Source organism: Myiozetetes cayanensis, unplaced genomic scaffold (genome assembly GCF_022539395.1).
Source record: "Myiozetetes cayanensis isolate MyiCay16 unplaced genomic scaffold, myiCay2020 scf1, whole genome shotgun sequence".
Lineage (NCBI taxonomy): Eukaryota > Metazoa > Chordata > Aves > Passeriformes > Tyrannidae > Myiozetetes > Myiozetetes cayanensis.
The window spans coordinates 48517138-48539839 of record NW_026086604.1 but is presented as its reverse complement, the minus strand read 5'-3'; the positions used below and the strand labels follow the sequence as shown (position 1 = coordinate 48539839).

The window sequence follows — 22702 nt, the reverse complement described above, 5'->3', positions numbered from 1 at the left end:
TTTCTTAATATGTATTTAGAATTATTCAGGTAGAATTAAGGTCAGTTTGTCCTCATACCTCTTGGTTCTGGGAGTAGATTGTGCAAATGTTTCTGATCTTTTGCAATCTGCATGTAGCTGTACAAGCAAAACTGGTAATGTAGTCATTGTCTGTGTGCAAATTCTTATTTAAAGGTAAAATATGAATGAGCACCTTTAAAAATTAGAGGTTACTTATTAGTTCTCGTAAGGGTTGAACTAAATATATTTCATCAGAAATTTTCTTGATAATAACATTTCATTGAAGTGGTAGTCAGATGGAGAACGAAGAGCTGTGGTTTGGCCTCCATTATCGTATGGTTTTTACTCCAAATCCTATGCAACTTTTGATTTAAAATACTTGATTCCAAAAGTGGGTACTTTAGTCATCTGCTTTTTATTAGATGATACATCAGATGATACATTTTATGTGTTCAGATCTCCACTCCCTAATTTCAAAGTCCTTTTGAATATATTCAAAAATAATTGTACTCTGGGAATGTAATTGATGCCTATATTGTTGTCACTTCAGCCTTTTGGGATGCCTAGTTCAATGAACTATTGCTTGAGGAACCATTTTGAGAGAAAGTCTTTTCCAAAATTGACAGTGCATCAACAAACTTATTATCCTTACATGCACAGTAGCAGTGTATAGGGCTTTTGGGACAGTGAAAGTGTTTCCATCTTTTTGTATCTTCTTGCTTTGGAGTGATGATAGGGTTTCTGGTTTTTCAGTCATGAGAAAAGCTAAATGGAAATACCTAGAGAAAGGAATTTCCTAACTACGATATGAAAAATGTCTGCTCACCAAAGGGGGAAAAAACACTTTAATATATATTCATGGGGAAAAAAACCCAAAACAATATATCTGAAAGAGCCAGAATTATATGGAAAAAGGAAGATTTTGCTTTAAGTGTTTGAGATATTGTGAAAATACATGAATTTTCATAAGACTGATAAAATAATAGGATGCAGGAACAGACGTTAGCAAAAGAAGCACCATTTTATCATCAGAACAGAGTAATTTAGACTCAGCAGATTCCATAACAAAGTTGAAGATTCATGTAATTGCAAATAAATGTCTGCAAGATGACAGCATAAGGCAGAAGACAGTCCCAGAGAGATGTCCAAAAAAAACCCCCAAACCAAACAGTTAGAGCAAATGCATCCTATAGAGTAAATACAAAGTTCACAACAGGGAACTGTGGAAGATAAAGCACCAACCCACAAAATGCAAGAACTTCCAGCAAAAGGTAAGACACGTATGTAAGACATCAGTGGAAAGACATTTTGTAAGACATGCAGATTCAAAAGGGAACATTAGCACTGGATGACAGCAAAGAAATAGATCTTCAACAGCATATGGAATGTCTTTGTATGCAGCTAACTTCTGAAACATTTTCAGAACTCTGAATGTCAGCGTATTACTGATAATGGCCTGATCTACCTCTCCAACACAGAGATGTTTGAGAAAAGCCATGGAGATTTTCAGGTGGCTTTTTTATCATGTTAAGGGAGTCTTCTACAGTGCATCAGTCACCACCGTTTGTGTCTGGACTACAACCAGCAGTTTCTGGTGGGAAGGTGAATAAGGACTTCTGCATCTGTAATGGTTATTCAGCATGAACAAAGAAGTCCTAACTGAACTTTGAAGAAACTAAACCAAATGTTGGTGTTGAGACTTTGAGCTGTTTGAAAAACCGGCAGAAGCCATTAGGTAACAATCAGTTCTGTAAATACTTTTAAAAGTGATGTGCTTCAGTCTTAATTATTTTCTAGCACACCCAGGAGAGAATTGTGTGCCTGATGGTGGGATATGAGGAAGTAAAATTCTCATCCTCTTTACTTCCTCAGGAAACTCAACAGGTGTGGGACTGACTACACTTTGGAAAACTATTAAGATCTCCCCTTCCAAAGTACTTTCAGAAAAAAGAAAAAAAAACTAAGTATGTAGTATCATCAGTGGACATTTCAATGTGACTAAGTGAACATGGTATTTAGACCTATGGATCTGAGGCCTAAGAATTATATTCCAGTTGTATTTGTATGTCTGTAACAATACTGAAGCATGTGTGTAAACTATTTTTAGTTCCATTATATTCAAAATTATTCAGCACTGCTCAGTCAGAGCAATGCTACTGTCAGTCCCATGGTGTCCTCAGTTCTGAGCATTTTGTTGAATTATATCACAAGTATTGTTCAGGGTATTGACCACCTAAAAAAAGTCTGATTGTTTCTGTTTGCTTTAATTTGTTATCACATAGGAATTCTGAAGTTAGAAAGAATGTAGGATTTTTTGGTGGAGTATTTGGTGGTTTTAATCATTAAACAGTCCTTTTGTTTGTTCTGTTCACTCTGCATTTTCCCAATCTCATCATAAAATAAAGAAAGGGTACTGTAGACAGCCTGCTCTTTACCTGTGCAATTATGTTTCATTGACTAGGCAGCCATGGACGCTCCTGAACATTTCCCAAGGTCATTGGCAAAATGTGTCTTTATGTAGGAATATTATAATGATCAATAGAGGGCACAGTAAGCTTACAGAAGCATCAGTATGGTGATGTCTCATACCTTTTCAGACCTTGTTTTACTAACCTCTCTGACGTTATTTTGGGGAGTTCAAATAATTTATTAGTCTCAGCGACCTCCATGTTTGCTTTTGGTTTATTTCTGATCCCTAATTTTGGGTACTGTATTGCAGTGTAGCAGTGATGATTATATACATTACCTTTTTTTTTCTGACAGCTCACTTGCATTCTATAGATGCTTCCTTGAGGAACTAGTTGGCAGCAATTCAGAGGTCTTTGCCTTGCTGTTCTCTACCAAAAATTACCTTAGTATTTGAAGCTAGATCAATTCTCTCTTTTGATTAAGAAAGAAGGAGAAAAAGGAGAGACTTATTGATGGAAGCTTTCTGGAGCAGAGTTACAAAGTCTGACTGGGCATATGCTTACATTATCATGACTGGAAACAGAACTGGTGAGACATGACTTCTTTTGTGCAATTTGGTACCTGAGATAACAAGCCCTATAAAGACAGAAATGCTGCTTCCAGAGACTTCAACTGTTGCATATATTGTGCTGGGCTGTGTGGTTTTGTAACTGAATTAGCTGCCCCTTTGTCTGATACAGACTCCTTCACTTCTAGTTATAAATATCAACTTAATTTTCTGAGAATAGTAGTTAAGTTTTTGTGAGCTGTAAATATGATGAGGATATCCAAATGTGGATACCAGTCTTGTAAACCTAGGAATGAAAATTCGTGTATTAGTATGTCATGGCTTAGAAATGGTATTCCCCAATTTAGTGTTCCCACTGAAACACTCCAAAACCACAGCCACTCAATCACTCTCCCTCCCCCTCCTCCTGGTGGAATGGAGAGGAGAATTAGAGGCACAAAAGGTAAAGATCAAAGGTTGAGGTAAAAACAATTTACTGGAAACAGCAATGAAATAAGAGAACTAACAGTAACAACAACAATACTAATGACAGATTATACAAGAAAAAAGGAGAAAGATTCACACAATTGCTCATCCCCATGAGGTAGAAACTCTGCCACACCGCATCACCTGGAAGAAGGACCTCTTCCCCTCTCCCCAGGAAAATTACATTATTGTAAGGGTCAGATGCAAAATATCAGGTAGTGGAAGGGTTTGGGAGAATTTATTTCCAAAGTCAAGAACACTTAATGTCTCGGTACAAATCTGCACTGGGACAAGGAAGACACACCCCCTGTTCTTCTTAGGACTTTTGTTGTCTTCAGCCCTCCCAGCTGTGGGGCCTTCAAACATGCCTGCAAGAACTTACCTTCTCTCTGCTTGGGAATCAGAGTCTCTGGAATGCAGGAGAAAACATCTAAAACTGCCTTTTTCCAGGCAGTAAAACTTTCTTAAGTGGAAAAAACTCATCCCCTCGTAATAACTCTTCAAGGAAGGTCTTACACTTATATTAATGGTAGTTTTAAAAATGTTTCCAGTAACACTGTAGATATTGTTCAGGTTAACAACTGGCAGTCTAAAACTTCTCTGTGTTGAGCAGCTTGCTTTGTTGTTATGTTCTGTCTGAAAGTTCTCATGTCGAGACTGTGAAGAGCCCCTACTGTGACTGGATAACTTCTCTGCATAATTTTTGGACTCCTGATTCTTGGAAGACGCCTTTTCTAAGTTGCTGTCAGGTGCTTTATTAGCAGAGTCCTTTTCAGAAAGGTGAAGAATCATTGCTACACTTCATGAAGTCTATTAGATTTTGTCTTGCTCTCCCAGTGTATTGTCAGGATGCCCATCTTTTCTACCTTTTTCTTAAGCAGTTCTCTTTCCTGTGATTCCCTTGAACCTCATCCTGTTGAAAATCTACTGTATGTTGACTTCATTTTGCCTACTATCTTGAAAATAAAAAAGATATTTTTGTCAGGTAGTAGCCCATAACATTTCTTGAAGGACAGAGGGACTCTGCCTTGCAGAATGGAGGCAAACACTGAGTTTGCATTTTGGACAACTCAGAATTCCACACAATTTTTCCCTCTATAACCAGCATACGGAAAATCATGAAAATGGAGGTATATACACATTGGTATACTCTCTTGTCCAGAGTGGGAAAGCAATGATTTTCACTGAAATGAAAATCACTCTTTTTTCAATTCCTGTCAGCTGTTTGCCACGTTGAATTTTACATAAGAAAATCGTTTTTTTCCGGGCACTGGAAAACACTTCTTATAGTTAAAAGTATTCTGATGCAGGCAACATTTGAATAACAGTTGGTAGTATTTTTTTTTAATTTGGGGAATGTTTGATATTGCACACATTAAAAAACCTTAAGACTGCTTTCAGCTGAGACTTCATGTGTGCCACTGTAAGACTGGGATGGGAGGAATCTTGTTTTTGCTTCCCAGAAAGGCATCATGTTCTCTCTACTTCGGACCTTCATTTAGAGGTGGAAAATTGACACTATTACATTTTCTAATATTTTGGAGATGTTAAATTCCTTCCAAATATTCCATTTGCAAGTAGTAAGCCTCAAGATGCTTGGAAAACAGCAAAATATATTAAAAGTTGGTCTGAAATTAGATGATGTGTCAAAAAGAAAGGGTATTTTAGATTATAATTATTCTAATTTAGCCATGTGTATTTTAAATAATCATTGTAGTTCAGCTCAGAAATACTAATTTTTCCGGTCTCTAAGGCTAGGTCTGTGCTGAGTTCTCAGGGCGCAATTCTACTCAGGATTGCAGATAGGTGGTTTACTGGAGAAGTCAGAAAAGTGAACATGCAAATCCAGAAACAGAATTCGCCTTTAGTTGCAAGGCTTGCTTTAGTCAGTGTCATAGGAGATAGCATTGCACCTCAGGCAAGAAAATGTGACTGTTTAATGTTCGGGACAGAACTCATGCTTAAGCTCAGAAACTGAAGTATAACTGTTGTTTGTTTTTATTTTAGCAGGGGAAAAGCAATAATCCCAACTGGCAGTCCAAAAATAACCAGATTGGAGGGTGGAAGGAAAAAGGAGGAAAAGGGAAGACTAAAATGGAGAGGTAAACTATTACTCTGTAGCCACACTTCTCTTTCAAGGAGGGGCAGGGAGGCAGCATTTTATCAGGAGTATGTGGAAATGCAGTGGTGTATGGTGACTCTGCAAATGTTAAGTAGAGACACCACAGCTACGCCACATCATTTGAAATGATTAATGAGATACGTAGGAGAGAAAGGGGAGCACACCATCACCGCTTTCTTCTGGAGGTGTAAATATCTTGTGGTCAGTTGTCTCCTAAATTTTTTTAAATACCTCCTTAATACTGGTCTATTACCCTTTCTAGTAATTCAGTATAATGTTATCTCTCCCCATTTCTGTGGTAATTCCTGGTCTCACATAAATACTTCTGGCTGTTCAAGAATTGGGAAAGACTGATTCTTTGAAATGAAATTGTGCAGCTGCAGATTCTTTTTGTCATTCCCCTTTCCTTGATCATCAGACTAATGGGTGTTTTGGATGTTGTGGGATAGTGGCATGTTTAGGCCACGATGTGCTGATATTTTGCATCTTCTTTGTATTTGCACAAACGATAAACCTCAGCCACAGTGGAAGGAATGTTATGAGTCCTGAGATGGATTCTTCCTTTTTTTAACCGATTCAGAAGTGAGCTATGATATGATATTATCTGAGGAATAGAAATGTGAAGGGAGGAAAGTAAAAAATATGAGACTCTAAAAGTGTTCTGAATCTAGTCTTGATATTTATTGCTTTCTTTTCTCATGAAAATAAATTTAAATGTTTTCTTCTTGAACATTTTAAAAGTTCAGTGTATTCTTCTTGTAAAGTACTGCTGCTAGGTATTACATAGGCTGCCTTTTTTAAGGTTTGAACCATAAATACAACACAGAGGGATATTTAATTAGTAATTCATATAATTTCTTTATATAACTTTATTTTGATTTTATAGTTTTGTTTTATATTACATGTTTGGACTTGAAGCCTTTCTTCTAAATTTTGTATTAGTAATTGCACTAGAACTTACTAGTTTCCTCTGACCATTTTTCTCCCCTATACTATAAAATAATAGATAGCAATGTGTAATTACATTCCTTCAAAGTAAGTGGTCTGGAGAACACTGAAATTGAATGCAGACCCCACTGAAAGACAACAAAAGTTGCATTGCAGAAACAAATGCAAAGTCTGGTATTTGGGCTGGGATACCTTTCTACAACAGAGAGTCACAGAATTTGTTGAGCTGGAGCACAGGCTGGTAGACCAGCTGCTAAAAAGCATCTTGGTAGCTTCTGTATATATTCATGGACTGCGAGTTGTGCATGCATCTGCAATGTGTCCTTGTAGCAGACAGGCAGTCATGTCCCAGGCAATGTTAGCAAGCATAAACAGCAAGTCCTTCCTTCCCCTCTGTTTGGCACTTGTGAGACACACTGGGAGAAATGGAACCAGTTTGGAGTTCCCCTGTAAAAGAAATGCATTGACTTGTTGGCTTGAGTCCAGCAGAGATCTACCAAAATGGTCATGGGTCTTGAGTACATCTGAGGTTGTGAAAGGTGAGGGTGAAAACTGCGTTTGTTCAGTGTTAAAAAGAGATGGCTGACGGGAGGTCTTATTGCTGTCTTCAAGTACCTAAAGAGGAGACAGGGCTAGACCCTTTTCAGAGATGTGCAGTGAAAGGATCGGAAGCCACAGACAAAAGGAAATGCAGGACATTCTGACTAAGTAGTAGTTCTTTGGGGATATAAGCAGAGCTAAAATCACTGGAGCAAGTGTCCCAAGAGGCTAAAGCATCTGCATCCTTGGAGGTACGCAGAACTTGGCTGGACTGGCTTTGAGATAGGTGCTTGGACGAGATGAGCTCTAGAGATTGCTGCCAATTGGTTTTGTGCATACTAGTGAAAGAACAGGAGGGAGATAAATGGGATTTCCGATGGAGATATGCAGGACGGGAGGCATCTCCTTAGTTAGAATTGTACGAATGTTTGTGGGGTGGAGTTTGTCAGGGTTTTTTGCTAAAATACCTCTGGCTCTTACTTTCACCTTAACTTACTTGAAAAAGTTTCTGTAATTTTTCATTTTAGGATGTTTTGATTGTTTGTGTGTTTGTCAGATTTGCAATCATAACAATATATCTTCTTTCTCATAATAACTAGCAACTGATAAGGACCTTGATGATCCAGTGTCCCATTTCTTCATAAGCTTTGATGAGTGAAGTAGATAAAAAAAATCCGTTTCTGAATTATTCCAGTTTGGACTTTGCCTAGATACTGTCTGTAAATAGTAGAGATGATTTACTCTTATCTGTATCTCAGTTTCTGCTTCAGGCTTTCAGCAAGCTCCAGCAGATATGAAATGGATATGACGGGCTATAGCAATATTTAGAAAGCTCTTTTCAGGGCCATGGTTCTAGCAACTTGTTTCACATGTAGTAATTTTAGGTTTTGGAGTACAAGGTATAAAGCTAGCAGTCTTCTAAACAGCTGAGACCCAGTGAAATCCAGTCTCTGATGGCATTACTTTGAAAGAATGCAAAAAGTACATTTTGTGTTGCTTTACTTTAAATCACTCTCTTGCTTTAAACCCATTTGCTAGATGTTGTTTACTCTCTGGAGGCTGCTTTCATGGACCATCTTGAGAGCTCAAGTTGCTCAACAGTTCACCTGCTTTGAACCCACACAGATGGGCAGCCATCCAGCTTACACGGAAATCTCCCAAGCAAGGATTTCCACATACCAATGTGACTTGCTTGACTGAAATGGTTTCTGTATGGCCCCATGTCAGTCATATGCACATCTGAGTTGCGCATTGTGTTTGGGCCTCCCCTTTCAGGAAGGTCGCTTGGCACCTCTCCTGAGCTCAGCTGAAGACTGTTCATTCCTCTTGTAGAAGTCTCCCAGCATGCCTTTTTTCCCAGGAGCCCTTGGAGCAAGGTGTGAGCTGCATGAACTAGTCTGATAGGGGCAGCTCATCCATTGCTCCATTGATGCAGGAGCCGTATGGCCCTGCTATGCCCCATCAGATCAGACTCGGTCCGTATGTGCGCAGATAAGATGCCAAGAAATTCATTGTCACTGCTGAACTAGCTTATCCCACTTGCAGCCTGTTCCCATTGCAAGCAGTCTCTGGCAAGCAGGGCACCAGGAACAAATGGCATGGATTAGCCTAGCAGTGGCTGGCCTCCTCTCAAGGGCACACGTGCAGGAATACGAGTGGCTGTGTTGTGTAGAGCCCACGGACTGAACTTGACACAGTGTTCGTGTCCACGTATGTCCACGCTTGTTAAACCCTGAGCTTGTTGGGACCATGCTTGCAGCTGTGTGCATGAGTGGACTGGTGTGTACAGAAGACACAGTCACTTCACTGATGATGGCCTGGATAGGCTTTTGGTGTAGCTGATGTAACTGTGTGGCACAGCCTGGTCGGATGCTCAGGGCAGCAGTCAGGAACTGCATTCTATGTTACTTCACTGTTTAGTACTCTTTTCCATTAGGTAGCAATGGAAAGTACTTGTGGTCTTGCTTCTGCTCCCATTAAACTCTGTTGGTGATGTTGAAAAAAGAGATATATCATTTACATCATGTTACAATAATTTGGATTATCCCGAGAGGGGAAGAAAGAAAGAGAACTGAAAAAGTGAACTGAAAGGAGGGAATATCTTGCAAAAATAAATTATTTTTGTTTGATTTTGTAGTCACTACCTCCTTTTCTCTTGGATAAATTAGAATTATGAATTTAACATAACAATTTAAGCTAGTAATAAACTCATTTATAATCAACCCTTAAAGTATGTTAACTAGTATTATACTCTGAGAAATGCTACCGAATTGCCAGCTTCCTGAAATGTCTATACCTCCTATGAACTACCCAGCCTGCTCGAAAAGAATCATGTCATCAGTTTGGCCAGCTGACAAGGCATATGGCAAACTCTTTTATGATGCCTGTTATCTGTAATGATAGCTGTTTGTGTAGCTGTGCTATTCACTGAGTGAGAGCAGAACAGTAGTGCAGCAATTGCTACTAAGTGGAACAAACTGCAGAAGGACAAAAAAAAATTGAAGACCAACATTTTAGGAATGTGAGAAAAAGAAAAGCAGCAGTCACCCAGGGGAGTTTCTATAGCAGCAGTAATCTGAAACACCCAGGCACACTGCCAAGAGCTCCAGTAGGTTGTTAATCAAAACTTCCAAATCTCCTGCCAATCCAAGGCTTTCCTAGCATCAGAAGGGAAAGCTGTCACGTAATGATGTGATACTTAACTTACATAAAGAAATTTTCAAATTTTAGGAATATTCTTGTCCTAAGCAGATTTTTTTTGACCCTATAAAAATATCCTTCCTATTGGACTTTCAATTGAAGTAATGTATTTTTATACATTAATACATTTAGCTTTTAATAAGCATACAGGATACTTTCTGATACTTTAGGGATTATATTCTCTTTTATTTGCCTTAATTAGGTGTTCCAGTAGTAAAATGCAAATCTTATAATTCTTCCTAGGAATGGCGAAAGGTATTATTAAGAAGATTAAGCAGGTGTCTGTGTAAAGCAGACACTTTTTAATTGCAACGTGAAATTTAAGTAAACATTGTAAAAGTGCTCCAGTTATCTATTTAGTTAACAGTAATGTATGACTTTGCTTAAGGCATTGAATTAACTAAAAAATAATTCAAGCCACTTCCTGTTTGTAAAGGTAGTTGGTTTCTTAATATCACACAGTAGGCTTGTTTTTTTTTTCAGCTGATGCTGACAAATCCCATTATCTAGGAAGTGTTTCTATTGTGTAATCTTAGCAACGGTGAAAGCAGCAGTGATTTCAGCCTTTTCCATCTTAATTTTCTGGGTGATGGATTTTTCAGTTCACTCAAGGGAGAGGAGAAGGCAGCAGGACATAAAAGGAAAGTGTGCTTTTTGGCGTGGTTTTATCTTCTCACTGCTTGCCTGGCAAACCCTCAGTGGTCCCCGTGAGGATGCCGGTGTGAGGCAGGAGAGGGGGCTGGAGGCAGTGGCAGTAACCACTGGCCATTCATACCGAGAGTGTTCCCCAGCACCAAGCTGTTCACTCTGCCAGAGGTGGGATCAGAGCTAATTTACATGGTCTGGCATGTTTTGAGGAGAAATTCACTGTTTAGGGAATGTCTGCAAGTACATGGGATGACAGTGGGCTTGCAGAGCTGTGTTTTTAAGCTGTGTTTTTACAGGAGCTGTGCTGCCATAGAAACTGAGAGACTATACGTAAGCTTTGGCTTTCCATGTAAATAGCCATAAGTGCCTTTGGCCTGCCTAAATCTTGGGAGAGAGAGAGAGATTTATGGGGCTTAGGAGAGGAGAAGTTCCCTCCCCCATGACCCTATTTCCCCAAAATACCATATGTCAACAGGATTCTTTTAAGGGAACTGTTAAGAATATTAATGAAACAGAGCACCCTCTGTTTTTTGTAGGATAACCCATGCCAGTTGATTTGGAGGAAAGCTTTCACCAGTATAGGTTTCATCTTGTCAGGATGGAGTGGAGAAATTTGACGTGGAAGTATAATTCTGAGTATTGCTTTATAGGTCTCAAATTTCACATTAAAGTCACATTATGGTTGTTTGGCCCCTATATTTCTGCATAGCACAATTCCAGACAGTGGCAGTAGAGTTGTTAATACCATAAAGATCCCTATGTGACAGGGGATAAATCAGTCTGTTATGGGCCAGAAGACATGCTTAATAGCCTTAGGCAAAATTAATGTCAAGTAGTAAACCCAAGAAGATGGTATGTATAAACTGAAATACTTTCAATCCAATAGGGACACTTTAACTCAGTAGTAGTTTGGCTTTAGTTTAGTTTACTATACTTACACTGTAGCTATATAAGAAGTATGCAGCTTGTCTTGGATCACTGAATAGTTTATAGTGCTGAAAGAACCTACATGTTTTAATGCAAGCACAGGAAGAATAAAACCAAGGCTAACAACTTCAGATTGCTTTGGAAATGACCAAGGGTCGATAAAATAATTTGCATGTTTTGCCTAGCCGTCAGCTGTCCTGAAAGACATGACTACACTTCTGTCAAACATGAGATTGATGTTGGTAAGAGCAGAATAACATTGATCTGGTTTAGGTGATGTGACAGCTCTGAACATCATGAGTTTTCAGTGCAGGCTGGAGACCTCAAGTAAATTCTCAGAATAGTGACTAGTCTTGAAAAGCCTGTATGTTTGGCTGTGAATGAGTGCAGTGCTCTTAGTAACTGCAAGCAAGATTCATTTCATCATTTGATTTGGACATTTTAGCTGTCTAAAAACTGTGCATCTACTCTGAGCTGCTGTCTGGGTGCCTTTTCCTGCCACTGGAAAAGTAGTGGTACATCTTCTCTTAACATGGCTAGATGAAATTACATGGGCTGAATATCACACCTAGAATGTTACTAACCTGAGTATACTTTTATGTACTTCAGACCATCACAAGTGGTGTGCACCTTCAGGTATTGCATTATTGCTTCAATGGAGATGATCAGAAGATCACTTTTTGAAAGAAAATAGTAGACTGGGACTGCAGTTTTGTGTTCAGGACAGACCACAAGTTGTAATTTTAAACCCGAATCCATCAGTCACTTATGCAACAGACAGTGTAAATCATGCTTGTGATACTGGCAGTCTACTCAGAGAGCCATAAATTATTGATCTGCTTCCTGCAGATATTTTGCCCTTTCTGACTTACAGTAAAATTATTGACTGCCTAGTTCTTTTTCAAAGGCTTGTGTCATACAAGCTTTGTTAAAAATGCTAGAAGCAAAGACTTCTTGAAAGAGGTTTGAAAGATGGAAACTCAGTTCAGTCTCCTAGGTAGTAGGAGATCTGTGATCAACTGTGTTGATCAGTTTATGAAGATCACTTTTCATGGTACCTTTCATTTTCACTTCTCCACGGAAACAGAAAAAAATAATTTGCACAGAAATTTTAAGTTTTTTCAATTCTTTTCACTGACATTTTTGTAGAAATCCAGTTACAAAACTATCAAGAAGATGTTCTAAAATCTTATCCCCTATGAAAGGACCCTTTCCTTCACAGCAAAGGAATTTAAATGACTAAGGTGTTTCATATTGGACCTGCTTTAATAGAATGCAGTAAACCCTGTGAATTTTAAATGTGGCTTAAATTACTGCTTCTTTTTCATTATCTTTAATCTGGCAGAAACTGGTGGTTTGATTTTCATTTTTGAAAAGCTGTTCCTTTTATGAGATGTGTAGTGAGTTACAAATGTAAATTTGATCTAGGAAAAGTACACGAATTTTCCACTGCAATTGGTCCCCTGGCATTCTGCCCCAGAATGGAGATAAACAAGGACATACAGGCTGAAGGAAGAATGTACCTTTGATATCAAACGTGGTTTGGTTTTAATGTTGCAATTATTGCAGACTCTTGAAATGGCAACCTTACACACACTGGGCCACTGTGAGAAAGGAGGAGTGTGAGAAGGACTGAAACATCACTGGGAATCAGTCATTTCTCTCACAGGTGTTTACAGCTCCTCTGTGAGGATGGCAGAAACAAATATATCACCATAATCCTTGGCTATCGGAAAAACAAGTTTTGTTCTGAGACCCACATTTACAGTCATCACTGATTCATATCATTGTGTTACACATTTTAGCTGGGCTCCTATTCCCATAATTTATACTAACAAGAAAATTAGTCTCTTCTCAGAATCGCATTTAATAAACCATTTCTATTTTTCACATTCAGCCCACATGGTGCTATGCCTGAATAAAAGCAGATTGGCTTCCTTTTTTATTCAGACACTCTGGCTAACCCTTATATACATAAAAGAACTGCATCAAAGTTGCCACCCACTGAACATACACTTTTTTTTCATGAATCGGGTCCAATTCCTTTTTAAAGAAGCTGTTAAAAGGATTGGTAGCTTCTTTGCATGTTACGCAGATTCTTCCCACTTCACAGATTCAGCAACAGCTATTGTTGGGAGCTGAAGAAGCCATTTTCCTACCAATTCAAGTGAAATATTAGTCTTGCTCCTTAATAAGCTTAGTGAGTATTTACTGGATACGGAGGTAGTAAAGAACCACTAGAGATCTTGAGTGGAATATAAATAGATTACCTTTTACAGGGTTTCAATGAGAGGAAGCTGAGAAATATGTCAGCTGTTTAATTATTAACATTCAGTATAAATCAATAGCAAAATAGGCTTTGATGGTGATCTTCAAAAGGGTTTTAATCATTACTTCCCTCAGATACAGAAAGTAAGTCTGAGCACTGGGGGTTTAGCCTGTATTTCTCTTAGCTCTACTGGAAGGTTACCACTGTGATGTTGCACTGAGTTTAACAGCAATAATTGATAGAACACCGGTTTTTTAAACATATTGGCATTTGGGACTTTATTGGTACCACATGGTATACCTGGGTAGTTCCTGAAGAACAGATGACATACTAATGAACAAAATTCACTTAAGTCCCAATGAAATTAATTACTATTGTATGATAGGATTGTGGAGTTTGGGCCCATATGATGCACGTGCATGGCACAGAGTGAAGTCAAGCAAGTTTATGGTTCTGCTTTAGTGTGATGCTCCCCTGCCACCTGCCAGGATAATGATGAGCACATGGGTTCCTGGGGACACCTATGCAGCCTGATTCCTTCACCGGTCCACTTTCACTGTTTGAATTTAAACACTTCATTTTGCATTTTATTTGATATTACAGAAAGACATGATATGCAAGACCCTGGGAAGTATATTCCCTAGTTTATATAGAAAAGTTATTCTAAGTGAAGTGGGGCTGGGAGGAGGTGTGGGATGCAAAGCAGGGTGGGAGAGGGGGAGAACAGTTTAATGCAAGAACAAGCAAAATTGAGATAAAAGAATAATTTTATAGTAGAAAGTACAGAGGAAGGGTTGCTAAACATTCTGGCTCTTGAAGCCATGTTGCAAAGTGTTAGAGCTTCCTGACGGATTCCCTATAGCTGTCCAAAATAGTAACTTCCGCTATTCCTTCTGTAAGTTCCCACTCCCTCATTTCATATTTCTTCTTCTTCAACTAAATTCATGTCCTCCCACCTTCCGGCTGCTCTAACTCTGCAGTCGCTTGCCCTGCTTCTCATCCCTAATGTACAAACTGTACTCATACCAGGTTGCAAATGCTCCAGAACTGCTTCTGCCTCTAAGCACTTCTCTTACAACCTGTTCAACTCCTTGCACTGTCCCTCACCTCAGCACACCCTATGTGCAAGAAATTGCAAGCTTGGAAGATGGACTTAGAGCTGTAGCTGAAACTATGCTTCCAGTATATGCAGTCTCTATCTCTTATCTGTTGTGTGCTAGACCAAGGTGCTCAGTTTGGGTCTGTGGTCTGCCACGCAGGTTCCTAGGATGGAGAGAGGCTGCACTGTTTGTGCTGTGACTCTGCTGTCAAAAGAGATATAGCAGAAAGGCACTCTCTGCAGGCTAAGCCTTGGGTACCATGCTCCTCACTTTCTCCTGTTGCCCAGCGTGCCTACAGTCAGGGGGTGGTCTGTCATGAGAATTCTTCTCTGTATATGAAGTCCTTTGGGGAAAAAACAAGGCAGAGAACAGCTCGGGAGAGTAGGAGCTGGTGTCTATGAACCACGTTGCCTAGTAATCCAGCTGGTGACTGGATTTCCTTTCAATGTCACCGAGTGACTTGGAGGTGGACTCACTCCTGAAGTCATTAGGCCATCTGGTTTGCCTCATGGGTCATATTAAAACATTTATCGCCCACTGTGTTTTCTGATATGCTGTATTATTTTTTACAGTGACGAAACCTAAACTGAACCAGTGTACATAACTCTTCATACAGTCAATCACACTATCTTTGCAGCTCTGACAGATACTATTTAAGCTACGGCTTATGGTGTTATTTTTTAATCCATCTGTTTCAAGGGGCTAGATATAAAATATTTTCATGGTGTGGTTTGAAAATCTGATCTGCAAAACCCTTATTTTTAAGTTCACGTACTTTATAATCTGGGTGAAATTTGCTCAGCAGGTTTGCTTTTTCTTTAGTTATTTTCTGGTATATTGATAATGGTCATAGGAAAAGATTTTTTTTCTTTTTGTAAACAAAAATCTAACAGCCCCACTAAAAATGTCAGAGTGCATTATTCTTTTCCTTCCTTTACCTCTCTGCTCACTTGTTTTTCTATTGCTATTGCAGTGTCTCCTTCAGTTAAACAGGTATGTGGACCTCTTCCACTGCCCATGCCATCATGTATTGCTTCTTGTGGGCTTAGTGGTTGACACTGCTGTTTTACTGCCTATTGTCAAATTAATATGACCCTGTGAAGACTCTGTCCCTGTAGCTTCAGAAACTGAGTTCTGTTGCTTGCTTCCAAATGTGTCTGCCTCTTGGATGAGCAAAGTACTTCTGCCAGGATGACAAGATTTCATACACTGAGCCACCCAGATCATTTTACCCTAATCTCAGAATAATAAATCTTCTAAAGAAACATTCTCTTCTAGAAGTCCTGCTAATGTACACCATGTTCACTAAGGAAAATGGTTTAGTGCCATGAATCATTTTATTAGAGTTGTATCATTTTTCCACAGGCGAAACTCAGACAATTATTGATATGGAATAGCATGAAATAAAATCCCATTCCTTTGTTTTTCTTATCATTACCTTAAATTTCACTGTTTAAAAAAGATATTTTTCTGTTCTGTTCTTAAAGTCATGCTTGGAAGTGATTTATCCTTTCCATTTCGTGCCCTTTACTTTTTCCTTTTAGGCATTTCTACTGCAAATAACGTCATATTTTAGTTCAACTTATTTATAGGATATTATTGTGCGGATAGTTACACAACATTTTTTGAATCCCATAGTGGTTCAATAAATTAGCAAAGTCCAACAGCAAGTAATTTGGGTAGACATGTTACTGGTATGTTCTCAAAACCTTTCAAATTGATGAAGTGATTTCACAGGTAGGTTTGCTTTTGCAAATTTCTTCCCTAAACCAGTACTTTGGAGAAAAGTAGTGTAGTGACTCATCACACAGATGGATTTTCATTTCATATCACTTGATCAGGCAAGCTCATCTTAATGAAAGGCTTAATAAATACTATACAGTTCACTAATCAGCCGAACCAGTGAAAACTGGAGAAGTTCCAGCTGCAAGGGATTGGTATAGCAAATATATCTTACCCCAAGTATGTCCAAGCAGATTGTGAACGGTGTAATTCAGATAGGCAAGATCAGTCCATGGAATAGTACAAGTTGTTGTTTTTCAATAAACAATTGATAATGCAACTGTATTTCAGAACTTAAAAATATGGTATTTAAATTAACCAAGGAGCCCCTGGTGGTCTAGTGGTAAGGGCGCGGCGCTATCACCGCCGAGACCCGGGTTCGATTCCCGGTCAGGGCCACTCCCGGGCAGGTGGGGCTCGTTAGCCCTTAAAGGCAACCCACCTACGTCCTAAGGACCTCGCTGCCACCGTCCAAGCTCGCTTGGCCCCGGCAGATGAACCTTAGGATTAAAGGGTGGGCTCAGTTCCGCGCACACTGTGTCTCACCTAAAAAATCCAATGCGCAGGCTGGAAGGTGTAAAGACCTTCCCCGGATCTTCGCTCGCGAAGACTGGCCATTATTATTATTTAAATTAACCATCATCCTTTATGGAAAAAAACATTTTTTATATCCTCAAATAATTAGCAGTCTGTGACTCAGTCAATTACCATCTGAATAATTTTTTTTTCCATTTTGTATCCTAGAACTGTAAAACTTTAGGAAAATTGTGTAATTTTAGAAGAAAAATGCAAGAAAAAAAATCTGAAGAGGAAGTGCTTCTCTGTGGAATATGACTCTTTACTTTGTGTCCTGCTACACAAACTTTTCTTTTCAGGAAGCAAGCTTTCTGCTTTAAGAATGTCCTGTTTCTTTTTTTTTTAAGCAGACCTGAAAAATTACTTTCATGCATTATACCTTCTGAGGTTCTTGACAATATTCAGGATACCGTATTGTTTAGTGAACATGTTTTTGTTCTGGTCAAAATGGTAATTATTTACCAGATTTTTTGTTCCTCTCTTTGTCCATTCCAATTCTTTTCTGGAGTCTGTAAGAGTATGAAAAAGTGTCCCTTCCCTTGGCAATCACCAGCATTGCATTGGCAGTATTGAACTTTGGTAATTTTTTGTAGCTGGAGTTCTGGCATGCTGCTATGGCTTTTAAAACAGGATTGATTAATATGCTTTTTGTTCTCACATGATTGTGAAAAGGCTTACCTCCTAACATAACCTTTAATTTATCCTTTTTTTTTTTTTTTTTAAGCTGGTGCTAAACTGGTTATCTCTTGATTAATCCAACAGTTGTATCTAAATCTAAAGAATGAAAATAAAAATGGATATTTTATTTAACATGACCAAAGAGCTAAGTGTCTAGTCCAAGCTAGTTGCTTTAGGTGGTTGTATAGGCAGTGGTGAGTAAATGACATTCACAAAGTATGTTTCTTCCCATTAAAGATACTTTCACAATTTAGAGGATACAGAAATCGCTGTTTCTCTCCATTTTCTACTAGGGGAAGCTTAGACTGAATGCCACCTTCTGAGGTTTGTGATACCAATAAAAGCTGTGTTTCCAAGGTTTTTTTAGGTGTGCAAGACTGAATTGTAGAGTATGCACCTGGGCACCACTGGCTGACCAAGAGTGGCATATGTTGCTTCTGTATGTTTACATGTTTAAAACAATGTTTTATGTTTAAAACAATTGATGTAGTTTAAAAAGCAACTTGATAAAGACATTGCCCCGTAAATCTGCTCTTGTAAATTGTATCCACCTGGAGCTTTTTTCCATCCTTTTGTTAAATGCCATTCTCCATAGTAAGAGTTGTAACACTACCTGCAGTTTTTACTGTTTTCTCTGAAAGGCCTAGTACATTTTTTTTGGTACTGTGAACTACTAACAGCAGCTATTGGAGGTAGGAGAATAGGGCTATCAGGCAGGTGACTGGTGGTCAAAGACACTCTTCATTCTGTGTTGTGGAAGAAGTGCTTTCTCTCCCCTTGGTTGTAAAAAGGTTGTCTCTGCTACCAAATGAAATGTTTGTGGCCCAGTTCACACGTGGTTGGCACACGTTTGCTTTAGGCAGCTGCTTTGTCCTGTTGAAATTGTTAGGTTTTTGAATGCTTAAAACTAACTACATTGCACGTAGGACCATTTGACAGACTGGTACCTAAATTTAAACTGTCCAGTTGTGAATATGCAAGACAGTGTTTAGTAAACCCGTATCGCTTACCTGCCTAAAAGAGCTGCACAAAGGCATGTCTAACTTCACGAGCAAGGAACTGGTATTTGATATGCTGTAAACTGGCTGCTGCCTTACTATTGCTGATCAGATGCTAGGAAAGGTGTTTTCGATACGCTAGAGGCAAAGCAGCCTAAAAATGTTCATTGTTATAGTATAGATGAAACTATGGTAAAAATTATCACTCCTTGCATGTTTTCCTCAGTAATTTCATTTTCTATGAACTTTAATGATTTAATTCCATTTTCTATTATCAAAATATTTGGAAAACATTCTCTGGCTTTCTCATGTATGTGGAAATTCATATCCTTTTGCCGGTAGCTAAACTTTTTTTTTTTTTTTTTTTTTTTTTAAAGGAACATTTTAAGCTTCTTATTTTGACTTCTTTACTTGTATTTGCTAGGAGAATCATATTTGTATAATTCACCTCAATTGTTTCTATATTTCTCTCAATATTTTACATATGTCAAATATTACCAATGAGCAGTAGCTCTGTAAATAAACATTTTTATATTATACCCACTTAAAAGCAGAGTTTAATGTTTATTTTATTCTTTTCTTTAAGAAAAAAATTTTTCTTTTCCTTCTTTCTGCTTTACTAGTAGATAGTACCACATTTCTTAAAATCCTTGACCAAAGCATTTAGACCTATTTTTCTTTTTACATTTAATGATCATACCTCTTTTGATGTTTAGGCATGGAGGCATGATATGCTTTCTCTCTGATCTGAGTGCATGAACATCTTTGACATAATCGGTAATGCACAAATACCAACAACTATCTGCATAAATGGGTCTTTGAAATGCTTTAACAACTTAGTTCACTAAGGAAATATGCACATAAATGTAAGTATATATGGCACCACAAAAATTATGCACATACACAGAGAGATAATCATATATATCTACATATTTGCATAATGCATAAATACAAACTTACAAAAATTATGTGAAAATAGAGGAAAAAATACTTCAAAATCAGGAGAAAGCACATTTGAGGTGACTTTAGGAACAGAGGGAGATCTTAACTGCTAGGAGTATATAAGTAAGATGCCTTTTGCCTACTTAAAAAAAAAAAAGCGGACTCAAACACAATTAATTCCATGATGTCAGAATATATTGATAACCAAATGTGTGATAAATATCTTTCACTCCTCTAGTACTTGTCACTGGAGTTTACAAATTGGTTTTAGCAGTGACTGGTCCTATGTGTACTAGCCACTAGAGGGGGGATGAGACAAGTGTTTTGTCATGAACTTTTGCAGATACTTGGTTCCAGAAGTCTTGCAATGTTACAAAATCCTCATTTTTAGCCTCTGTAGAGTATGGTCTAACAGCTAGTCATCTGAAATCTTCTCACTTTGTGCCCTTGTGGTATAATCCTCATTTCAAATTCACCAAGTTAGGTAGAAAGGACTTCTGGCTAGTTTTAAAGACAGAACCAGTTTGCAGTCTTAAGTAGGTTGCTCAGGACTTCAGATGGTCAGATTTTAAGGGTCTCCAAGGATGGAGATTCTACAGCTTTTCTGGGCAAACCTGATCCTGGATTTGGCAACTAACGTATGCAGTTAACTTTTTTTTCCTGAAATTTAGTTGGAAGATCCTTTGTCACAACTTGCATCTGTTGCCTTGCAACCTTACATTGAGCACCACTGAGGAGACACTGTCTTCTCTGCACCTTCCCACTGATAGTTGAATGTTACTGTAATATCCATCCATCCATAGCCTCCTCTTCTTGATATTGAGGAAACCAGTTCCTTCATACTCTCGTGGTATGTCATCTGCTCCATGCCCCTAGTCATTGAGATAGCTCTCTGCTGGACTTGACCCAATATGCTAATGTCTTTTTGGGAAGCACAAGAACAAACATAGTTTTCACAGAGTGGACTCAGAAGTGCCAGATAGAAAGGAAGAACCATTTTTCTCAACCCGCTGGTTATGCTTGTTAGTATAGCTCAATAAGAAAATTTTCATCTCTCCATGCTACTCCATATCTCTATTACTTGCTTTTACTTTCTGTTTGATCCTTAATCTTCTCCAAACCTTTGAGCCCATGCTGGCTTCCGCAGTTAGCTTTTTTCATGTTCCCATTCTCCATCTTACCTCCTCTCTACCTGTGTCCAGATTCCCCTCCCCACTGCCTTCCTACATTCTTCTCCATACCATGTGAAGAATATTCATCATTGTATGCAAATGCTTCACAAACAAGGTGGTTAGTGTTAGATATTTTCAAGGAGTAAGAGACCTGTTTCAAATATATGAAAAATAAAGTCTTTCAAACTTCTTGGCATCCCACATATTTATTTTTTTTTCCAAAATAAAGGCATCTATCTGTTGACTGCCCTTGGTGGTAGTTGCAAGCACACTGCTATGTGAAATGAAGAAGGAATAGAAGTGCAGAGATTGGATTTCACCATATTTTGCATGAAATTATCTACGAGTTCTCCCACACAGCTCTTGATTCTTGGGTGTTGGTGAGATGTGCAGGGTTCTGTCAGAGGAATGGAATTTACTCTTTCAAGTCATATATGGAATAGATTTATATGGATTTATAGTAGCTTTTTGAGCAGTTTCTATGGAATAGATCAGAAGGATTGGTGAAGTTGAATGAAATGTTTTTTAAGAGGTTGAGATGAATTGTAGTGATATCACAGCATTTATTTATTTATTTATTTATTTATTTTCTGAAAAGAAGTCCAACTCCACCCATTTTCTTGACCACAAGTGAAGTGGCACTTTTCCCTAGTTTCCATACTGTGTAACCAACTGGAACATGTATTTCCAGGAATAATGAGATCTGCTTAGAGCATACGTTTGAGCTAATGCAAGACTTCTTTGGTTACAATGCATAAAGGCATATGAAAATACTGTTATTTAAACATAATCTCTAAATATACTTGTAAAATTGGTAATATTACAAACTGTCATTCAGTCACATTCCATTAGGGTATTACAGTAATTCTTCAACAGTTTTAAGGATCTCAGATTAATCTTTTAATATACCTCACAGCATCAAGTCTTGGGCAAGGCTCTTTCAGTAGAAACATTTGGTAAATTTAGCCCAACAGTCTCAAAAAGAGAGAAGGGGAGGAAGATGAGAAACTGAAATTCTCTATTTAAGTGGTTTAAAAACCCTTTTTAAAAGTGAAAATATGTGATTTCAGTGATGCAACACAAAAATAAAGTGTATCAAATAACATCTATTCCTAGTCACTGTTAAGAGTGAGAGACGAGTCTACATGAATTATGTGAACCTCTGAAAATTTGTGTAAGTTTACTCCAGGTCTTAACATGGGAGAGAAGTGAGGAAAGGAATAGTAAAATTCACTAAAAACAGTAAGAATTACTAGTCAGTCTGCTTAACAGGCTGAGCTAGGAATTCCCTCTTCCAGTATCTAATAGGATTCAGAGTTGAGTCATTTGGCTTTCCTTCGTATTTGTAAAACAGGTTTATTCATGTATTTACAGGGGTTCGATAGTAGCTGTTGACATTTAGATAATAAAACTGAGACTTTCTTTCATCATGTACAACAGCTTTATCAATGCTGCAGCCTGCAACCCAGGTCTCTGGGCACTATTACAACATAAAAAGTAGATATAGGAACAGAATTAGGGAACATCTTTGTTCAAGTACATGAAACTTGACAATTTGTAGAATAAAGAATAAATAAAATACTACAGGCAACTCAAATGAATGTACTTTTCAGTGAAGAGGTAACTTATGACATAAATATACTGCAAAATTTCTTGGAAAATGGCTGTGTTGTTGACATCTATCTTTTGTATCTTTTTGCACCATTATTTCTGCAGACATTCCTATGTCATGCTGAGTGGTGTGGATGACGCACTCTAGGGACAGGATGTCCTCCAAAGGGAATGGACAGGCTCAAGAAGTGGGCCCATGGGAACCTCCTGAGGTTTAACAAGGCCAAGTGCATGGTCCTGCATCTGG

General features: G+C 38.3%; 1 protein-coding gene across 4 annotated transcripts in view; it reads left to right on the top strand.

Annotated features, from left to right (window-relative positions):
* DLGAP1 (DLG associated protein 1) overlaps nt 1–22702 on the top strand; it is a 410602-nt gene that overhangs the window by 99793 nt on the left and 288107 nt on the right. Inside the window, exon 2 of one of the 4 annotated variants that reach the window (XM_050322111.1) lies at nt 5450–5544. The exons of the other annotated variants lie outside the window; for them this stretch is intronic. The gene's annotated coding sequence lies outside the window, so the exon portion shown is untranslated. The remainder of the gene's footprint in view (nt 1–5449; nt 5545–22702) is intronic. 4 annotated transcript variants of the gene reach the window in all.